Below are 20,493 nucleotides of genomic sequence, written 5' to 3' on the forward strand. Positions count from 1 at the left end.
CCTTGAAGGAGTCAAGAGCTCCTCCCAATTTAGTGTCATCCACAAACTTTCTTAGTATACCTTTAAGGCCTCCATCCAAGTCATTTATGAAAACATTAAAGGGAACTGGCCCTATAACTTAAAACAGGAGGTAACGTTTGTTTATAGATATTTTTTATTTTTTTTTTAAGTGGAAAAGTATGAAAATCAACAGTGGCAAAGCCAGGAGATAGGTTTGCAAGTCCAGGAGATATGCACTCTGAAAATAATGTGCTGGTGTAGATGCTATCCTACATCATAAAGTAAAAATACAGAATGCGTGTTTCTGAAAGCCAAAGCTAGTACAAGCTATATAATGCAAGTACAAGACAACAAAACTCAATTTTATTGTCTTCCCCAAACATTTATCTTTGGCTTGCTCTCTCTGAAGGATTTAACTGAACTGACCTCTTGGCTGGATTTTAAATTACCGGCTGCTTATGCAATCTGCATGCTCTGCAGTTGCCTACTCTGCAATGTCTGGATACTCCTGAATGGCTGAGTCCTGGTATCTCCTGTTACCTCCTAGCAGGCAATTTGCAAGATTAAGCATATAATCCCTATTGAGAATTCTGTCATTTATGAAATGCTTGCTAGGATTTGAGCTGTCATAAAACAAAACTTTGGGTTGTTCTTAAATTTTAGTTTGCTATCATTAGTGATTATAGAGATTGGCAATGCTTATCATACATGATATGACATTTTTTGTTATTGTAAGGGGGTTGATATTGTGCAGGGTTGCACATTAGGTGGTGAGGGTCACCTCAAATGGCTTCATTCAAGTGGCAAAGGTACTATAATCAGACACTGGCAAATAAAAGTCAGCCAAGTAGATTTTTGGTTAGCAGTTCTTTTTGTTCCCCTCCCCCCCAGTAGCCCAAATAAGACATAAAACACAGCTTAGGTTGAAATCTTTTGTAGAGACAACTAAAAGCTTTTCTACAATCTGTTAATGTAGAGGTAAACCTCAGTGTGATACCAATGTATGCCACCCGATCTGTTACGGTTTAACACAGAAGGCAACTAAACACCACACAGCCACTTGCTCACTCCCCTTTCCCTAGTGGGGAGAGAGAATTGAAAAGAAAAGTGCAAGAACTCGTGGTTTGAGATAAGGACATTCTAATAAGAAAAAATAATAATAACAGCAACAAAAAACACAAAGCAAGCGGTGCACAATGCAATTGCTCACCACCAGTGACTGATGACCAGCCAGCCCCTCTTGGCCCTCCTGGCCACTTCACCCCCGTTTTATTGTTCAGTATGATGCCACATGGTGTGTGGGCATCCTGGCCAGCCTGGGCCAGCTGTCTTGGTTCTGTCCCCTCCAAGCTCCTGGTGCTCCCCCAGCCCCTTGCTGGCAGGGCAGCACAAGGAGCTGAAATGTCCTTGGCTCTGTGCGAGCACTGCTCTGCAACTAAAACATCGGTGTGTTATCAGCATTGTTCTCATCCTAAATCCAAAGCACAGCACCACACCAGCTGCTGGGAAGAAAATTATCCCAGACAAAACCAGGACACTATCACAAGGTTTGTTTTGCAGGTTGTTGCTTCAAAATGTGCAGAAAATATTCTAAATGTCTCAAGCAAGACCAGATTTTGAGGGAAGTAGTATCTTTCATTACAGTAATGTACCTGGAAAAAGTAAGCCAGCCTCTGATCTGAATACAATTAGGGAACGGATATTATGCATAACTTTAACTATGCTGAAAGCATGCAGTGTCAACTGCTGCTTTAATAACATGAAAAAGAAGATCGCCTCTGATAATTCTTTCTTTTTTCATGAATTCTGCATTTTCCAACCATTCAGACTCTTTAAAAATAGTTTCCCTTTTGTTGCAAAGATAAAAATCACAAGAGGTCCTGTGGACAACGAACTACACAGGAAAGTCTCCTCTGTTGTTCTGCTGTACTTGCTCAGTTATTATTAGTAGCGGTCAGTGGGAGCAGTAAATAGTCTGGTGAAGCTGAGGTCTTGTTTACATCGTTGAAATTAGGCTATGTGTGGTTCCTGCTCTGGGGGAAGTAATCTGCGTGCTACAGGAGATAATGCTCTTCTGGCTTTTTCTGTGTTTTTGGTGACCGCTTGTTGACTTTGCCTAATTCAACTGACCTGTTTTATGGCTTTACTGCACTGCATTTTTTTTCAAGTAGTCCACACAAACCTAGCTTCTTTGAATTTCTCTCTTTTCTTTTCTTTTTCTTTTCTTTTCTTTTCTTTTCTTTTCTTTTCTTTTCTTTTCTTTTCTTTTCTTTTCTTTTCTTTTCTTTTCTTTTCTTTTCTTTTCTTTTCTTTTCTTTTCTTTTCTTTTCTTTTCTTTTCTTTTCTTTTCTTTTCTTTTCTTTTCTTTTCTTTTCTTTTCTTTTCTTTTCTTTTCTTTTCTTTTCTTTTCTTTTCTTTTCTTTTCTTTTCTTTTCTTTTCTTTTCTTTTCTTTTCTTTTCTCTTTTCTTTTCTCTTTTCTTTTCTCTTTTCCCTTCCCTTCCCTTCCCTTCCCTTCCCTTCCCTTCCCTTCCCTTCCCTTCCCTTCCCTTCCCTTCCCTTCCCTTCCCTTCCCTTCCCTTCCCTTCCCTTCCCTTCCCTTCCCTTCCCTTCCCTTCCCTTCCCTTCCCTTCCCTTCCCTTCCCTTCCCTTCCCTTCCCTTCCCTTCCCTTCCCTTCCCTTCCCTTCCCTTCCCTTCCCTTCCCTTCCCTCCTCGAGTCTCCTCGAGTCTCCTCGAGTCTCCTCGAGTCTCCTCGAGTCTCCTCTCCTCGAGTCTCCTCTCCTCGAGTCTCCTCTCCTCGAGCCTCTTCTCTTCTCTTCTTCTGCTCTGCTCTTTTTTCTTTTTTTTTCTTCTTTTTTCTGTTCTCTTTTTTTTTTTTCCAAATATGTTTGCAACACTGAAGATCAGACCAGAAGGGCAGCATAAAATAAGTAACAAGCAATGTGGCCTAAGGCTTATTGATTGTATCCATACAATCAATGGAGAGAAGTCATTTAAGTTAAACAGCACACTATAAATTTATTAGTCATCTCCAATAAACTTCAAAAAATCTACCTCTAATAGCATCCTTTCACTTTCGAGGCCGTTTTCCATTTAATCTTTGTTATTTTAGAAAGAGAAAAGAGGACTTCAGAAAAAAAATCAGAAAGCTATGTAACTAAAACTAAGGCATTTGTAATTTCAAAATCCCGAGTTTCAAAACAGTTTGTATTAGTTTTTTTTTGTCGTTTTTTTTTATTCTTAGTGTATAGTGAAACTACGTTTTCAAGCTCTTCTTTATAAGAATGTGGCATAGAAAATTAAGTGAAAGTTAATGTTTTTCTGTAATCATAGAACTGCAGAAGTGGGAGCTTTATGGAAAGGAGAAGAAGAAGAAAACAAAAGGATCGCCAAAGTTGTAATAAAATCTTCATCTCTTTTACTGACTGCAGAGTTGTCATAGCCAAAAATGAAGAGCTATGCTATGATTTCATCACTTCATAACATCACTGAACACAGGTAAAATGTTCCATCCTTATCAGCACAGAGGCTGAGACTGCAGTCTGTATGCATTACAAACATCTAACAGTAGGGACTCTGATTGTCAGTGTTCACTCTCTTAAAACTTATGCATGCACATACATGTTGGCAGAATCATTCCACATCAGACAATGCAAACATACGTACATTGGAATCTGCACACTGCAGGAATTTACCTACATCTCTTGTACCATACACTATTTCTAATAAAGAGAAAATTCAGTTTCTTGGTTTATCACAGTGGTAATTCTCATTGCTTTTAATTCACCCTAATGTAATGTTTATGTAACAGGTACAGAACTATTTAAATATTCTCTAAAATGATGTGTACTCAGAATTGAATAGGTTGATACTTTAATAACATAAAAATAAGCATGTTGATCCAAAGGGAGGTGGTGTCTTTTTTCTTTGTGTGGGAAAGAAAACACCATTCTAAAGCAAAACAATTCGCAAATGTTTCTAGTTCTTCACATGTAGGAGGCCTTCTTTCAGAAATCGATTGTTTTTCAGTCTGCAAATATTTTGGTTGGAGTAGCGGAAACTGCATGTAGCAAACAGAGTTTAGACAAAGGAAGGAAAGCTACCAGAACTCTTACAAGGAACTTATTTGTCTTCAGTAAGGAGGAAGATCAAGAGTCAAGTTTTGCATGTCTAGAATTTGTGCAGTATATATTTGTACATAACCACTTTCCCTTGTTGGCTTTTACAGGCTGACTGTGCATCAAATTCCTTCAGCTTCTCTCATGCCTACAGTGGTACACTTTTTACTCCTGCTCTGACCATATTTTCATCCAGTGCTGTAAACTGTCCCATGGACAAGTGTCCAGTGGGGATCTGTGAGAGAGGAATCACTGGGCTGTTGTACAGTCATCTTACCTATCCATGTCATCCTTTTAATACTTAAATTTTATTTGACACTGGTGAAAATGAAGTTAAAGTGTCTTTTTCAGCTGAGCTTATGTCATACCAGAAGGGTTCAAAGATGAACTTCTGAAGGTGACTTTTTAACAGCAGATTTGATCTGGGAGGTGCTTCCACAAAGGATTCATCAGGGTTACACTATAACTTGTGCAATGTTACCAATATTTCCAGGGAAAAAATACATATATAAGTGAAAGATGCTTCAAACACATTAGTGTGTATGTTGTGAATTTCAAAGAAAAAAAGGAATGTTAATAGGTAGATTTTACTTTCATATCTGATTCTGCAGTTGTTAATACATTCTGAAATGTTTCTGTATTCAGTAAGCTGGGGGAGGATTACGCAAAGATGATTTAGTTTTGCTTTACAACAATTAAAAATATTAAAGATTCCTTGTAAAGAGAAGAATGTATAGGACATATCAGCAGTGAAAAATCTACAAAGGCAACATGAATTTCTTCAGAGACAGCTGATATAAACTTATCCTAGCTGAATTGTCAAGTTTATTTCAGGCTTTGCAAATCCCACAGTTGCCCCCAAAAAAGCATCTTTTCATTCTTTATTGTTCCAGTTTCTATTACTTCAGTTTGTTTCACCTTCTCTTGGTTATGATTGTCACTGGAACCAATACTATAGTCTATTGTATAATTTCAGTTTACAGTGTAAAACTTTTTTTTTTTTGTAGTTATTGCATATTGATTAATTCAGCAGCAAGTTATTATTGCTAAGAGAGCTTTTTAGAAGAAAAAAAAACAACACTTGTTTGGTTTTTAAATAACTCAGAAAAGCAGTAAGTAACATATTACATTTGATATTTGTAAGACTTTAGAAGGCATCTTGCTAGGGGTTGCATAATTGTTTACCGGAAATTGAGGTTTCAGAGAGTAACATAAAGCAGTCTGATGTGAGGATGTTGGGTCATTCTGACTGTTCAGATGACATATATTCCTCTGGCTGACTTCTTATATTACTGGAAACAAGTCTGTCAGAGGAAATTTTGTTCTATGTATGTGGACCCCATTCACATGCTTGACAACATTTGTTTGTCCTCATGCCAGCCATGTGGGTATTGTTAACTCCAGAGAGACACTAAGCAGCTCACCTGAGATAACCCAGGAAAAGTGTTACGCTTGACTGTTCTTTCCTAGCTTCTTCTGCTTTGTGTTAGGTTCTTTTTGATTCCTTGGGATAAAGCTGGGTGGGTAGAAAAGGCTATTCAGGGTGTAATGAAAAGTCAGGGACATTCCCTACTGGCCTATTTTATCTCTCCTCTTTCGTTTAGGAGAGAGCAAGCCATGACTATTGTACAGCCGGCTTGTTTGGACTTGGCTAGGGAAGAATTTGATTTGCCCACTCTAACACAGGGGCAACTGGCACAGGTTGCAAGGTGACCATGTAAGTCTGCAGAAAGTGTGAATGTGATGATTTTCAAGTAAGCAAAAGTTTGAATGCTTTTATATGTTGGCATTATGTTGGAAATCAGATTCCAAGTACAGCTGACCTGAAAAACTGCTGTTGTGCAACAGGTTTATTATCCTCTAGGATTTCTGCAAGGAATTTGAACGTTTGTAGATCTTCAGGACTTGATAGTTACGGATCTTGTGAACTTAGAGCTACCACAGTATATCAGCTATGAAAAGGCTATTTTTGAAGCTGAAGCTTCTAACAGAGATGTCATTTCTGGGTTTTACAGATAGATACTGTCCAGCCTTATTATAAAAGTGGCATGCTCACTACTACATTGGACTGTCCTGGGATATTCAGAAGTAAAATTTCAGTTACAGTTTCTTTCTGGTACAGACTTAAACCTTCCTGAATGCTTCATAAAATTATCTAAAGCTTCTCACGAAGTTGCAAACTCAAAGCCTATTAATTCAAAATTACTTCAAAGCTTTATTTTTCTCTTTTCTTTCTGCCTGAAATCTGTGACTAGCATAGTTGGAAAATACATGATCCTCTTTTCATATGCCTTTTTTAGTCACTCTTCTACTTAACCTTCCTAAGGAAAAAACAGACTCTTGTATGAGTATGGACAAACATCCTGCATCATCTACTATATCCCAGTTTATCAGTGAAGCATATCTCATCACTGTTTCTAGAGCTTCTCTGAAGGATCGTCCCTGAACAGTGGAAGAGAAAACAGTTCTAAGGGAGCTCTCATTACAGTAGTGTATTTTCAGCTGTTTTGTGCTACAAAACTTGCTCTGCCCACCAAAACTCTACAAGTCACATCTGTCCTTCTTAGTAGGAAAAAATAAAATAAAATAAAATAAAATAATAAAATAAAATAAAATAAAATAAAATAAAATAAAATAAAATAAAATAAAATAAAATAAAATAAAATAAAATAAAATAAAATAAAATAAAATAAAATAAAATAAAATAAAATGGATTCATGTGCATTTATTACTTTTTTAGCAGTTTCCCCCTTATGCTACATATTCATTCTTGAAGATGTTTGCACTCTTTACCAGACCTTCATGCTTTGTGATGTCTCGGGTAGAAGTACTGCAGGTGTTACTACTGGAGAAACAGAGATCCTTGCAAGGAAATTCCATCTGTAGATGGTCTTGGACTATGGAATATAATATGTTCCATACAGCATGTTATTTAATCTCATGAATGAACAGACTGAGTGATGGACTTTCAATTAGTTAATTTCACTCTCTTTTTTGAAAACTGCAAAAATTAGTCTATTTTCAAGTATTCTTTGGTGTTAAGATGATGTCAGAATAAAGGGGACATCGTTACTGTCTACATTTTCTTAAAACATACATTGCATAACATTTTATAACACATGGGGGGAAAAAAAAAAACACACACACACTTTGAGCTTTTCAAAAGAAGAACTTTTCAAAAGAGAACAGGATCTTGTAATAGCAACCTGAAGGCAACTGAAGCCGGATACATCATGGTTCCCAATTCTTTGTCTGTATGCCAAGTATGCAGCTTATCTGATTCACAGTATGACTGTCCACATTTAGTCCTAAACAGGCATCCTCTGTAGTTCAAAAAAAAAAAAAAAATTTAAACGTCTGGGCTTTCTGAAAGGAAGAAAAATACAAAAGGGACATATCTGACAAAAGGACTGGATTTCTCTGGGAACTGACCAAATATTTCTCCAGAAGATTTCTACTGAGAACAGCACTGCTATCAAGTAGCATTTTTATTTCTCTTATTCAGATAATGACTTTGTGCAGCATTTGCTACTTTTCCACTCCTGCAGCAGAAGCTAGAGAATAATGTTTATTGTCTGCATATTTGTTTCTTGCTTTCTAGACGTTATGTACATGTGGTGGCTTTTCCCCTTTTTTTTTCTTTTTTTTTCTTTTTTTTTTTTTTTTGGTGTGTGCATGAGTATAATTTCAATGAAGGAGTAAAATCCTTAGCTCTGTTTCTTACTGGAAAAGATGAGCTCAAGAAATGTGAATATCATCCCCTTAATGCTAAAACATTCTAAGTTTATATAGTATTTTTATCATTATTGCACTTCTTTCTGCATAGACGTAGAGGGAAAATGCTGTGTGTACAATGCTAACAGATCTTGAACTGCGGTAACAAAAAACAGCTGATAGGAAACAGCATTAGGTACTTCACAGCGTCTCTGAGGCAGCAGTTACACTGGCAGTACGCACTGACCAGAGAACAGGCTTGGGATCACACTAAACAGTAGCGTGTGATTCACTGTCAAATTAGAAACAGTCAAATCTCGCCCAAAGTCCATGTACTTCTGGCACAGATGAACTTGGACTTGAGTGCAGGTTTGGGCCTGTATCTGGAAGGCAGTGTAGACATATCCAAAACAAACCACGTTTATATAAAACCCAGCTAACTAGGAATATGCAAATCAGGCCTAGAGAAAAACAAGAAAACTTTATCCAATGCAAAATTATTTTTTGTATGATAATGAGCAGTCATTAGTTTCCTTTCAAAGATAACAGTAGTCTGCCCTGGGGCACAACTCTGCTGGGAAGTAAACCTCCTCTTTATAATTCTGCCTTATTATCCCTAGGCGACGTCACTGCTGATGTTAACATACTGACTTGCAGAGAGGTTGGATGAGTGGTGGCAGATACTTTATTATACTTTATTTTGGGGAAAGAAGGTGGTCTCTGCTCAGCTGGGAACTAAATTGACTTTCATCACAGTGAATCTTCCATTAAACATATTTTTAAATTGGAGTCTCTGCTTTACAACTCAGTGAGCTCTGTTAAACTAACAAGAGGGAAAAGTACAGATATCTGCAACAATTAACTGGTGGGTTAAACATGTCTATAGTATAAATGAATGATACATACTAATCAAAAGCCTTCACTTTAATGACAACAGAGAGTAACTTTCATCTCTAATTCATACAGAATCTATGCTCTGTGAGTTTTCACCAATTTTTGTTACAAATATTTATCATCACTCTGACATAAAATTAGAAAAGAAAATAGTACAGGCTTGACCTCTTTGCACTACCTGTGGCACATTATGCAGGGCACCTTAATGCTCTCTGGTTAGAGTAGTGCATGTCTGGACCTGAGTTCTGCCTAACGAGCTGGAGGTATATCCTATTCCTGGCACGCCATCTAGTTTCCTCTGCAATTATGACTAGAAATCCTCTCCGAGTAGAGCCAGCCCTCATCTCCCCGATATTCCATGTAAACTGGGATCTTCTGAATCCCAGCTCTAAGCAACAGAGGCACAGCTTGCAGCAAGCAGCCTGGCTGCCCTGAATGCCCTGCAGACTGGCCATGTTTGGACAAAAGCTGTGAGGAGCCCATGCTCTTGTAGCTGGTCTAGAAACCTTATCACTCCATTTTAAAGCCATCTTCATCCAAAAACAGATGAACAGCGAGTTTTCTCTTTCTTTTAGTTAGGACATCTCTAAAAATGAATACTCCAGTTGTTTTTAAAAATGCTAAAATTATCTTCATGTAGAGTGGAAGAATGTTCTGGTGTTAAAAGCTTAGAAATACAACAAGACTTCATGGTGCATTATATTGAGCACTGAATACTTTTATGACAGTAACAGCATTGCTGAGACTGGCTGTTTTTGCACTGCTGACCTGCAAGATTAAAGAAGAGGTGATAATTCTCTGGAGATACCTAACCTACTGTCTAGTTCAAAAAAATTCATTGCTTCTTGATAGAAGATTCTGCATGTTTGGTTGTTTTAGGAGATTTTTTTGTTGTTGTTGTGAGTGGAGGGGACAGGAGTCAGGTGAGACTGACTGTGGTAAATAACAGTCATAGCATAAATGTTTCTAATAACTGAATTATACTGATAATATGGAACTTCTGAAGTGTCAGTTTTCTCTGTCTTGCATTATATTGTTCTGCTGAGTATTGCATAAAACTGTTGAAGCTATAATACAGTGTATAAGACATTTTAAAAATGAATACTTTCTTGAACAGGTAGTTTTAAAGGAGGTGTGGAGAGTTTACAGTCGAAACAGAGGGGAAAGGCTGGAATAAGAAAGGAGCTGTGTGTGTTTTTATAGGGGTCTTTTACGCCTAGATCTGACTGCAGTTTCAGTATCTTCCACAATGAGCTCTAATAAAGAAACAGAAGTGGCACTTAAGCTTGCAGAGAATTTTATAGAAGGAACAAAAAATCATGGTTATGAAGAACTAGTACAACCATGAAGAAACAAAATAAGCATTGTTAAACAGAGTGTTTTCAACAGAAGGTTGAAAAATAGAAACATTTTCAATTGTCAGCCCTCGCAATTAGCTCAGTCAAGAGACGAGGACATTGTAAGGATTCGGGATTGCATCTTAGAGTGTCTCAGTTCTTCTTGATTGAAAGCTGTATTATGAATATAGGTCATATGACTAGATAAAGTGTAAATGTTCTAACATGATCTGTGTGATCTTTTTGCTGTTATTTCAGATAGTGCTTAAATCACCCAAAGTTTTTCAAGCATTATTTCTCTCTTAAAATAGAAAGTTGGATTGTGATTTTGCTGGATCTGTTTTACATGCTTAGAAATCTGCGAGGATACTAAACAGTGAATGCTGGCAAAGAGTGCTTTATGTAGCAATTAATACAAAATGAAGAGATAGCCTTAGAAATGATTCTTTGGCTTTTCCTCGTGAACATTAAAATGTGTTGTTTCAAACATTTGAATGGTACAGTTAATGCTAGTACATCTGCCTAAATGCTACTGATGACATCCCTGTAATCTGGTAATTACCAAAGTAAAACCAAAGTAGTTCTAGTTGGTAATTCCAGAGTTTTAGTGATGGTGATAAACAAAAATTTCAGCACAGGGGCTTTGGAGAACTTTTCTTTCTTTTAAGAAAAAAAAAAAAAGGAAGGTGTGGGTCAGGTTCTTAACAGTTGCTTGGCACAGCACCTTAAATGTCTTTAAGTGCTAGGTGCTTCATGTTGCAGAAAGCATCTAGTGAAACCGGTGGGAAACCTAGGGAAACCTCTTTTGGGAAACAGTGGTTGTTGTCTGCGTCCCTATTTCTTTGCCTGCCTATCCTTGCTTCTAAAGTCTGCACTTTTTTTTTTTTTTTTACTTTTTCTTTTTCTTTTTTTTTTTCCTTGCTACACCTACCCAAACCTTCTCTTTTCCCTTCATGGTGAGAAAAGTTGTGACTTGAGAAAGTACTACCCCAGAGTAAGACGTGAGTCCATTTTTCCTGTCTTTGCTGGCACTAAATTCTCTCGCTGTTTATAATTCAAATGTGGTTCTAGATTTCATCTCAATGTTTTATTTTCTCGAAGCAAGGAAATTCATGTACACCTGCACATGAAAATCTGTTCACCTACCTTTATGCTGCTTTTAAAACTGCCTATTCAGTACTACGGTACTCACTATGTTTTTATGCATGTAGTCTATCATCATTTGTATCTTCTCAGGGCTCCCACAGCCCCCCCTCACCAAGGGCTGTCATTTCTTTTCCCTATCCCCCAGGCTTGTCCTGACATTCTGAAGAGCTTTGTGTTTTTAACAGACTCTCATCTGTCCCAGGTCCAAGAATGAAGACAATGCTCTTATTTTGTAGCTATTTGGTGTTCTCTGTGAATTTTGTCATTGTTTTGGTAGCTGTCCTTGTACAGACACTTCAGAATATATTAATTTCCTGAAAGAAGCAAGTCTGTCTTTGTCTCTTATACAGCACTAAAAGTACATAACCAGATACTGCAAGCCTGTTCTCAAGGCAAGAGTTACTGATATCAACATCCCGACTACATTGCCCTTACTGCATCTATAGCTAGAGCAGATATAGGGACCTATCTGTCCCTGGGGCTGACCCTGACCTGAGTTGGCTGATGAAAGAGAAATTGTGAAATGACACTTCCTCAACACTCACGGCAGGATAAAATTCCCTTGCCAAGAGGACACTAAAAGGAGACTTGCTCTTTCCCTGGGGAAGACTCCAGCCCATCCCTCTCTCCCTAACTCTGGCACACCCCCTACCACTCTGCCACAGCTTGTACATTTGCCACAACGTAATTCAAGGTTAATTAGGCAGAAGAGACGGACTGAAAGGGAGCAAGAATTGTGGCCATGTGGTCAGAGCACCTGCTAGGGAGTGACTGGAGATAATTTAAATCCCATGTGCTTTGTTCAGGATCTGTTCTTGAAAAAGAGCATTGGGAATCCAATCTTTCATTTAATTTTGTATTCCAAATTTTCATTTCAGAGTGACAATCTTACCCAGTAGGTGTCAAGTCATGTTTGTCCTGCACTGAAAATACTTGTCAGTCCTGTGATCAGAAGCAGAAGCGGCCCCAGCAGATGGGGAAAGTGCCAGTCCCCACCCCGAGGTGTGCATGGCACCCTCAGTAACCCCAGCAGCAATGAGCACAAATTTGAAAATGAACGTTTCTTCATTGGTGCGAAAGCAGAGGAGCAGCAGAGTATGAAGTGGTAGAGGCAGTGCCCTTCTCTTCTCTTCCCGTGCAAGGCTTGTCATGTCCTGCAGGGCAGAGCCCCTCACAGACTGTCTGGCAGGGCTGCCTGGAGGGCCTGGGCTAGTGGGTCTTCTGCTGGTGGGCTCTGTGACCAGAATCCGCCTTTTTCATGTACATCTTCATTTCTTGTTTTGAGTAGGTGGCCAGCCTGGGTGGAGACCATGACTCGGGCAGAGTCCATGAAGACCTGCAGGCTCAGGCTGGGGCGAGACCACCAGGGTAGGCAGCTCCGGCCTCCACGAAAGCAGACAATGCTGCCATTTGTGTGTTAGGCCCTGCTCCAGTCATTACATGAGAATTTCATCTAATGACAGTTTAATTAATAACAGGCCTTGGAGCAAAGACCAGGAAAAGGCTCTTGTGAACTTAAATCCCTTTTACATAACTGCTGGCCCCTGAAATCCAGTTAACGAACAGGGACCACGGGGCAGCCTCGCTGGCAGGACTGGCAGGGCATCCCCTGGGCATGGGATGCAGAGCAGAGCAGACGTGGCACAGTGGCTCTTCCTGCAGCTCACGACAGTGTCCGAGCCACTGATCATTAACTTGGCTCCTGGGACAGACTGACGGCGGGGCTGTTCCTGTCTGTCCTGCATGGAACGAGTGTCATGGGACTGACTCTCCTGAAGAAGGGAGCTGGTTCTTAGCAGCATTAAAAGAAACCCTGAAACACTTGCATGGATTACAGTGGAGTCTGTCCGGGGTTGCTCTGCATGTCAGTCCTGTCAAAATTAACGCGTGATGCGCAGCAGCAGCCCTTCTGAGGCATACTCTCTGGCGCACCATGGCATTTGGATGTTTCCAAGGTAAGGTGCCAGCTAAACAATGTTAGTAGTATTTTATCTCTAATGCCTATGTGCAGGACCTGTCTCTTCCTTGGATCCATACCAGGTTTATATTAGCTATCATTTGATTATTACGTATCTCCTAAGCATTGTTTTCTCTAAAGGACTCATGTAATAAGCTATTCAAAACAATAATCTTTCGTTGCCTTGAGAGAGTCAAACACTTTGTTATTGTCATTGTAAATATCCTCAAAACTATAGCGTTTTTACATAGTTCAGTTTTTAAATGACTTTTTTTTCTCTCATTCAGGGATGTCTAGATTTGATATCAGTCCAGGATTTTGGTATTTCACTTTATCTAAAGAAAAAATGGCAAAGGAGAAACATGGTAGTTTTTATTCCTTTAATTATGATTTTGTTACTTTAAATACAGAAGTGAATTTTTACCCCTGACATATAACTGTCTGAAGTAAAATAATCCTACCTATAATTTTAATTTTTTCAGCAATTCTTGGAGTAAAAATACACCTGTATGTACAGTTTTGCTCACCCATTACTCTTAAATGCCAGTAGCAACTGCATATGTTGTACGTCAGCATTTTGCTTATATTTTTATGCATGTAATTTGTCATCACTTTGTACCTCTTTAGGGCTTGGCAGTGATTTCTGCAGTAGTCTCTTCCACTTGCAGCATCCCTTTCGAAAAGTGTTTTTCCTTCCTGAAGTTTCTTGGCAAAAGGCATAAGAAGGTGTAGAGGGAGAAGTGTTATTAAGTAAAGCAAAATGGCATTTCACTTTCAGAGAATATAGTGAAGCTTTGACACAATGTTAATTGTCCAATAACCCACAGCATGTTTGCATTATGTTGAAAAACTGCCAGACTTTTCCAGGAGGAAGTATTTTCATGTAATCTATGAAGGTATAAGTAAAATAACATTCAAATAAATAGAATCATTCCAAACTGGGAGAATTTGGAGAGGTCAATAATTATCTCATATCAGGATTTTGGCTGGGTGATGCTTTTGAAGATGTCCAATCCTTTTTATGACCATATTTAGAATTGTCATATAACTCAGAGATCCTAAGTAATTCCAAGTACTGAAACACCAAGATACTGAGAAGAGCTGGGCTGAGTCATGTCCCCCTAGCATAGTTTCAAGACATCAGTTTCACCAGGGGAAAAAAAAATCTTTTGGAGAAGGAATAAAGTATGTGCTACTGTCACAGAGTCAATAACTTTGGTAAGCTAATTACTTGCCATAAGCAGCTGTATTTTTAGAGATGAACAGAATGATATTAGATCTGAGATTCCAATTTCCTGAACAGGCATCCAAGAATATTAATATAACCACAGAAGCAAAATTAGTATCTTCAATGTAAAACAATAAACAAGCAAGCTACCCCTTGTTTGTATGCTTTCTCTTTTCTGAACGGGCTTTTCTCTTGCACTCTTTCCCATTTTTTCTTTCGACACATTCATTTTTTATTCATTCTATAAGACGATATTGCTAAATTGTATGCAACAGACACTATCAACCTTATATAAAATACAGAAGCAGTTGCCAGTAATAAATCTTGCATGTGCTTCTAAATTGGATAAAGTGTTTGTATCTTTTGTTAGGTCCTCCCTGCAGCATTATTAAGTGGAACAGTTATTACAAGACAGTGCAACACAGTCTATATATATGGATGGCTGTTTATTAACCACAAGATGATAGTTTAACAGAAACACCTCCTAGTTGGTTTTGCTTAAATTACAAGTGGTCATGTTTCCTCAGAAACCCAGGAGTGACTTTTTTCTCAAAATGAAAAATACATAGTAATGATCTAATTCAGAAATATCCCATATTATAAGAATATAAAGTAGTATTAGCTTAGAATGCACATAATGAATTTAACGAATCTGAAACTGTATTTGGAAAAAAAGAGTTATCGCAGGTGTTTACTTACATTGAGATATTTAACCATTTGGGGAAGGTAATATACAAATATTTTACCAGTGAAATACTGTCAAATAAGTTGTAAGGTACAACTATAACATCAAAGTTAAATTATGACTACAGCAAAAGAGGATCAGAATCTATCTTGTCCTACATCTTATACAGGGTCTATAGGAGACTTTGCTTACTTAACCTCAAAGCACTGAGTTTGACTAGCTCAAAAGGGGATTTGTAGCTTCCTTCTGCAACTCTTCCTCCAGTGTATTTTCCACCAGCCTGAAAACAGTGTAATCAGATTGTCCATGCTTTTGTTCTACTGCACATTTCAGCTGTGTGAATTTCGTTTTACCCGTCTTCATGCCATTTGAAGAAAATGTCACAGTTTTTCCCCCCTTCCCGATTTTGATGGAAATCTTGCACAATGGATTTTAAGTCATCTCTAAAACTGCTGGCAGAGCTCACAGACTGGAAGACAAGAGGAAGAGGAACAGTAAGGAGTAGAAGAAACTGAAGGCAGTGGCAGGCAGAAATGAACAGGTAGTCAGGGGACGACACCTCCAGCCCACAGCAGAGGAAACTCTTGTAACCTCGGAACTCTTGCAACTAGTTGGACAGGGGAGATGGGTTTCTGAACATATGCATGCACTTTAGTAGGACAGCCAGCTTGCCTCTGGTTATTGGAGGAACAGCTGGGGCATGTACAGGAGCCTCATTCTCTGTTATTAGCTGTCCCCCAGCTCCTTTGACTGCCACAATAATTTTTGCCATGTTCTCTTACCTGTAGCAATGACCAGCACACAAACAGGGAGAAAAAGAGGAAGTGTTTTGGAAGTTATGATCTAGAACTCAGCTTGTTATAAAAGCACAATTGCTTAAAATAAACAAACAAAAAAACCTAAACTTTCTTTCTTCCTCTTATTTTGTGTTTAACCCTGTCCCCTTCCAAAGATCTCAACCCCACCTGTCTCCCAGAAGACCCCAAACAAAACAAAATTGCACAGATCAACTTGATGGACAGTGCTAGAGCCCCAAGAGTCTGTACAGCCGAAAGGCAATTTTTAGCTTACAGAAATTTTGGATGTACACAGCCTCAGCTGTCTAAATGAATACTTCTGTTTATATACTGTTAGAGGGCAGTGGTACACACCTTAAACATTTCCTTTCTCACACAGATGTATATTATTTATTATGATATCAGAGACAATAAAAGAACAAGGTGGGATTTAGCAAATACTGTCACTTCAAATTATTTTTATATTCTGTATTACTAAGTTATAAAGCATAAATGTACTCCTGTTCTCCCAGTTATTTCTGGATGTACATCAGAAAGTAAATACACAAAATCTTTAAATAAAGCTGCAAGAGGCACAAAATATGCTTTATTCTTTGGACTCACTGGGTGAAGTTTGATTCCAATACACAATTTTTACAAGTACAAAATATTTCAGAATAACCTGGATAAACTGTCAAAAAAAAAAAAAAAAGAAAAAAAGCTTAATACTGCATCAGACAAAGAATAAATACAAGGATATGAGTCTCTACAATCATTTCTTCCTGAAGAATTAGAAATGCTACATTACTTTCTTAAAAGGTAATATGGCCACAGGATAATAATTTTAAAATGTGAAAGAATTTAATGGGACTTATGCTACTACAGGAAATGAGTTTCTGAACTTGTGCTCAAATGCTTGTATGGAGAGTAACTATGCCTTTTTTTTTTTTTCTGCAATATCTTTTTTCTGAATTATATTCCTCACAAGTGTTGTTTAAAATAATATATTGGGTAGTATCATTCTACTTCTCCATGGGTAGGAGGACAGAAGTGAGGGATGGTTTTAACAAGGATTTCTTCCACGGATCATAGAGTCAAGGAGCTCCCCACAGCCAAACCGCTGGCATCTATTTAGGTAGAAGGGTGGCATTTGTTATTACAGACCACGAGAAGGCGGTTGCTTTAGTTGGGGCTCTGTGCTCACAGACTGTTTGCGAAGTGATTTTGAGACTGCCATTTCCCCTGCCACAGAACACCTTATTTCCTGATTAGCTTGTGTCCATACCCATATGGCAATGGTCCACCCTCCAGATCTTAGCTATCCTCATCATCACTAAGGTAAAGAATAGCTGAGGTAATTGCACCACAGTATTTGGCCTTCTGATTTCTAAAACTCCAATTTGTGATGAGTTATTGTGTCCTTCTCACATCACTTTTCAATGATGGTCACAATGATCACGATGCCAGCTCAACTGGCATTTTTTAGGAACCCTAATGTGAAGGGCAATATTCTGTACTCAGTAGAAGGTTTATGTTTTAGAACGTAAGTTTTATGTTCCTGCCTCTACGAGGGGTAAGTACTGATTACTTCACTGTAATCAGTATATATGAGATCAGATTTGAACTTGGGAAACTACTTGGAGTAGCTGCAATCTGTCAGTGGGGTCTGCCATAGTCCTGTCCCCTCTCTTACACCAGCACATTGCTTAACACAGTCAATATGCTTTAATAAGCCACTTGAAGAGCTGTTCTTGCAGGAAATTGTTTTTTTATGTTCACCTTATTTTTGGTTTCATTCCCTGAACCAGCTCACTTTTCTGTTTCCCTCTTTGTATGCTTAAAAATCTCCTGTTTCATATCGCTTTTCATTGATCGAATTTTGAACCTACACCACCATGCCAGAAACATGGCCTTAGGTATCACTAATGATTGTCAATCAAATATTTTTCTGAGAGGCAAGGATTTCAAAAGTGCAGAGTTGCTTAAACTGTAAGTTGTTTACCTGGACATTCCTCTTACTTGGCCTTCTACCTTCTTAGGAGAGTGTCAGAGTGACATACAAACAATTGATCTTTTTTATGGAGTAACAAAAATGCCTTCTAAGGGAGAGCTTGAATTATTTGTTCTGGTTAATTGTATGGATTTTTTTTTCTTCCCAGCTGAAAATAATATTCTCTTTCATTAAGTAATATGGCTAATGCATTCATTCCAGAAATGGGAAAGTTTAACTGAGTTCCTTCCTCTTCAGGAGACTTAGATCTTATACTTCTAAACTGAGTGCCATAAATACACTGCTCTCAGACGAGACCTTGTAAAGCTGTTTCTCTTTGTCTAAACCAAAAGTACATTCATTGAGCAAGGGGCTGGAATCCTCCTGAGTGAGTGTTCAAACAACGGAGCTGAAGGTTCATTGCTTCTCGCTTAATGTGCAGCTCAAATGCAAGCTCTGTTCCACTCAAGGCAGGAATAAAACCAAACTTGACTTCTGCCAAATATCTTATCTAGAAGATGGAGTAATTTTCTGGGGCGAGGTGCTCTTGTTGAGGCCGTTTCATCTGCTTCAGTGGATACAGGGAGGCAAAGATGTGAAACAAACAACATGAGGCCTTGTATGACACAGAGTAAAAGTGCATTTCTTCTAAGGGCAGTTTTATTACTTCTTTTTCCTAAAATGAATGTCCCAAAGTGAAACTTATTGTTTCAGGCTGAAAAGAACAACATTCTGTTAAATGGACCAGAACATCTCTCTTATTTCAGTAAGAAAGAGATGACAGAAATAAGTTTAGCTTAATCCAAACCAAACATGGTTTTCTTTTTTCTTTGATTCAACAGCAGAAGTCCCAGTCAAAGGGACCACTGAACGCTGAAGGCCTTTGACCTGTCATTTTTAGGAACATATATATCACATCTTCGTTATTTAAACACCTTTGTGAGAACAGCTATCAAATCCTGTATTGCTTGAAAGCTGTTCACTCTAATCATATCTTTAACCAATTATATTACTTTATCCATGATTTGTGTGGGAATTATGTGACATGATGTCGTGTCTATTTCTTGATTGTGTAAACAGAAGAAAAGAAATTTCTGGATCAAATGTAAATAGAATCATAGAATGGTTTGGGTTGGAAGAGACCTTAAAGATCACCTAATCCGCCCCCCACCCGCCATGGGCAGGGACACCTAATATACGTACAAGATATAATAGCTTTATTATACAAGTATCATGCAATACTTGTACAAGATATTAATGTACATGCAAAATTATCATGGCTGCATACTGACATCATCCAATAAAAGTCTTGCTGGATATTTTTGAAAACAAGCAAGTATAAGCAATGGGATGATAGCCAAATTGTAAGGGATTTGTAAATGTCTCCATGAATAATTTTTCCTACTATTTACCCAGCTCTTCTCTTGTGACTGACTTTACTGAAATGCTTAAATCAGTGTTGAGTATTTTAGGAGTCTACCCAGCTGCACTTCTCTTTTAGCATTCTCTTGTCAGTGTGAAATACTGTGCCAAGAACTATATCTGTATAGTTTACAGAATTTAGATAATTATGTAGGAAGACCAAAAACTAATTTAATAAAAAAAATAAAAATAGGGTTTATAAGTATAGAACTCTCAGTAGATACATAAAAAATCACCAAGACACAACTAAGATGAATCTTCTTACGTAACATTTTAACACTGCTTTGCACAACAAAACATTATAGAGAATCACTATAGAACTGAAATAGCATAACAATTATGATGGATGTATTAATCTTTCATTTAGGGGAACTGCAAATGTTTAAAGAAAAGGTCACTGAAACACTAACTAATTATTTTTACTAGTAATTTCTTTCCAGCCTTGAAATGTTTCCAAATATTTAAGTGTTGGCCTCATGGTTTTCACCACTTTGGAAGAAAAGAAGGAAAGCATTAAACACAAAAAACTGTACAAAAATATGTAATAATTGATTTTGCCACCTAGAAATCAGTAACAATGACCTAGTTTTATTTGTGGCTGTTTTTCTATACTAATCCTGTAAAGCAATGATGTTGTTGATTGAGTTAGTCTATTTACACAAGTACATATCTTATATTGTGAATGTTAGAAGAAACTGGTTTCATAATACAAAAGGTATAGTATAAACACACTGTAAAACTTGTAAAAAAACTTATCAGACAACTGATCTACATTTGATAATATACAGAATTGCTGTTTATAGATGTTAGATTGGGCAAAATAAATACAAAGTTCAACCAAAACAGATGGGGCTCCAGCAGGTTTTGTAAAATGGGCTACTTCACTGCTGGCAGCCTGGACCTTGTTTCAGAGCAAGAGAAAAGCAGAATTGAGGAAGAATTGGTAAGAAAAAGAGGTTAAATGTAAGATCTGAAAAACACAGTCCAGAAACATTTATTTTTATTTTTATTTTTATTTTTTTTTTGTATTTGTTTCATCATTAATTTTGTGGTTTTGAAGTAATAAGGCATCCCTCTGGGCTATGGTAGAGGAATTGTGCAAGAGGGCATCTTTATCTTACTTTTCGTATGTAACCTTGGTCTTGTTGCATGTTTTGTATATAAGAGAAGGAAATGAGAAGAAAATAGCATTGTGAAAGCTCAAGCCCTTACATCATTATAGTCATT

At 37.8% G+C, this 20,493-nt stretch overlaps 1 protein-coding gene across 1 annotated transcript in view; it reads left to right on the forward strand.

Annotated features, from left to right (window-relative positions):
* Positions 1-12,920: 12,920 nt before the first annotated feature.
* The window catches only part of PARP8 (poly(ADP-ribose) polymerase family member 8), a 125,914-nt gene continuing 118,341 nt past the window's right edge, over positions 12,921-20,493 (forward strand). Inside the window, exon 1 of the mRNA XM_080575168.1 lies at positions 12,921-13,163. The gene's annotated coding sequence lies outside the window, so the exon portion shown is untranslated. The remainder of the gene's footprint in view (positions 13,164-20,493) is intronic.

Source organism: Anser brachyrhynchus (assembly GCF_964034855.1).
Source record: "Anser brachyrhynchus genome assembly, chromosome: Z".
Taxonomy (NCBI): Eukaryota; Metazoa; Chordata; class Aves; order Anseriformes; family Anatidae; genus Anser; species Anser brachyrhynchus.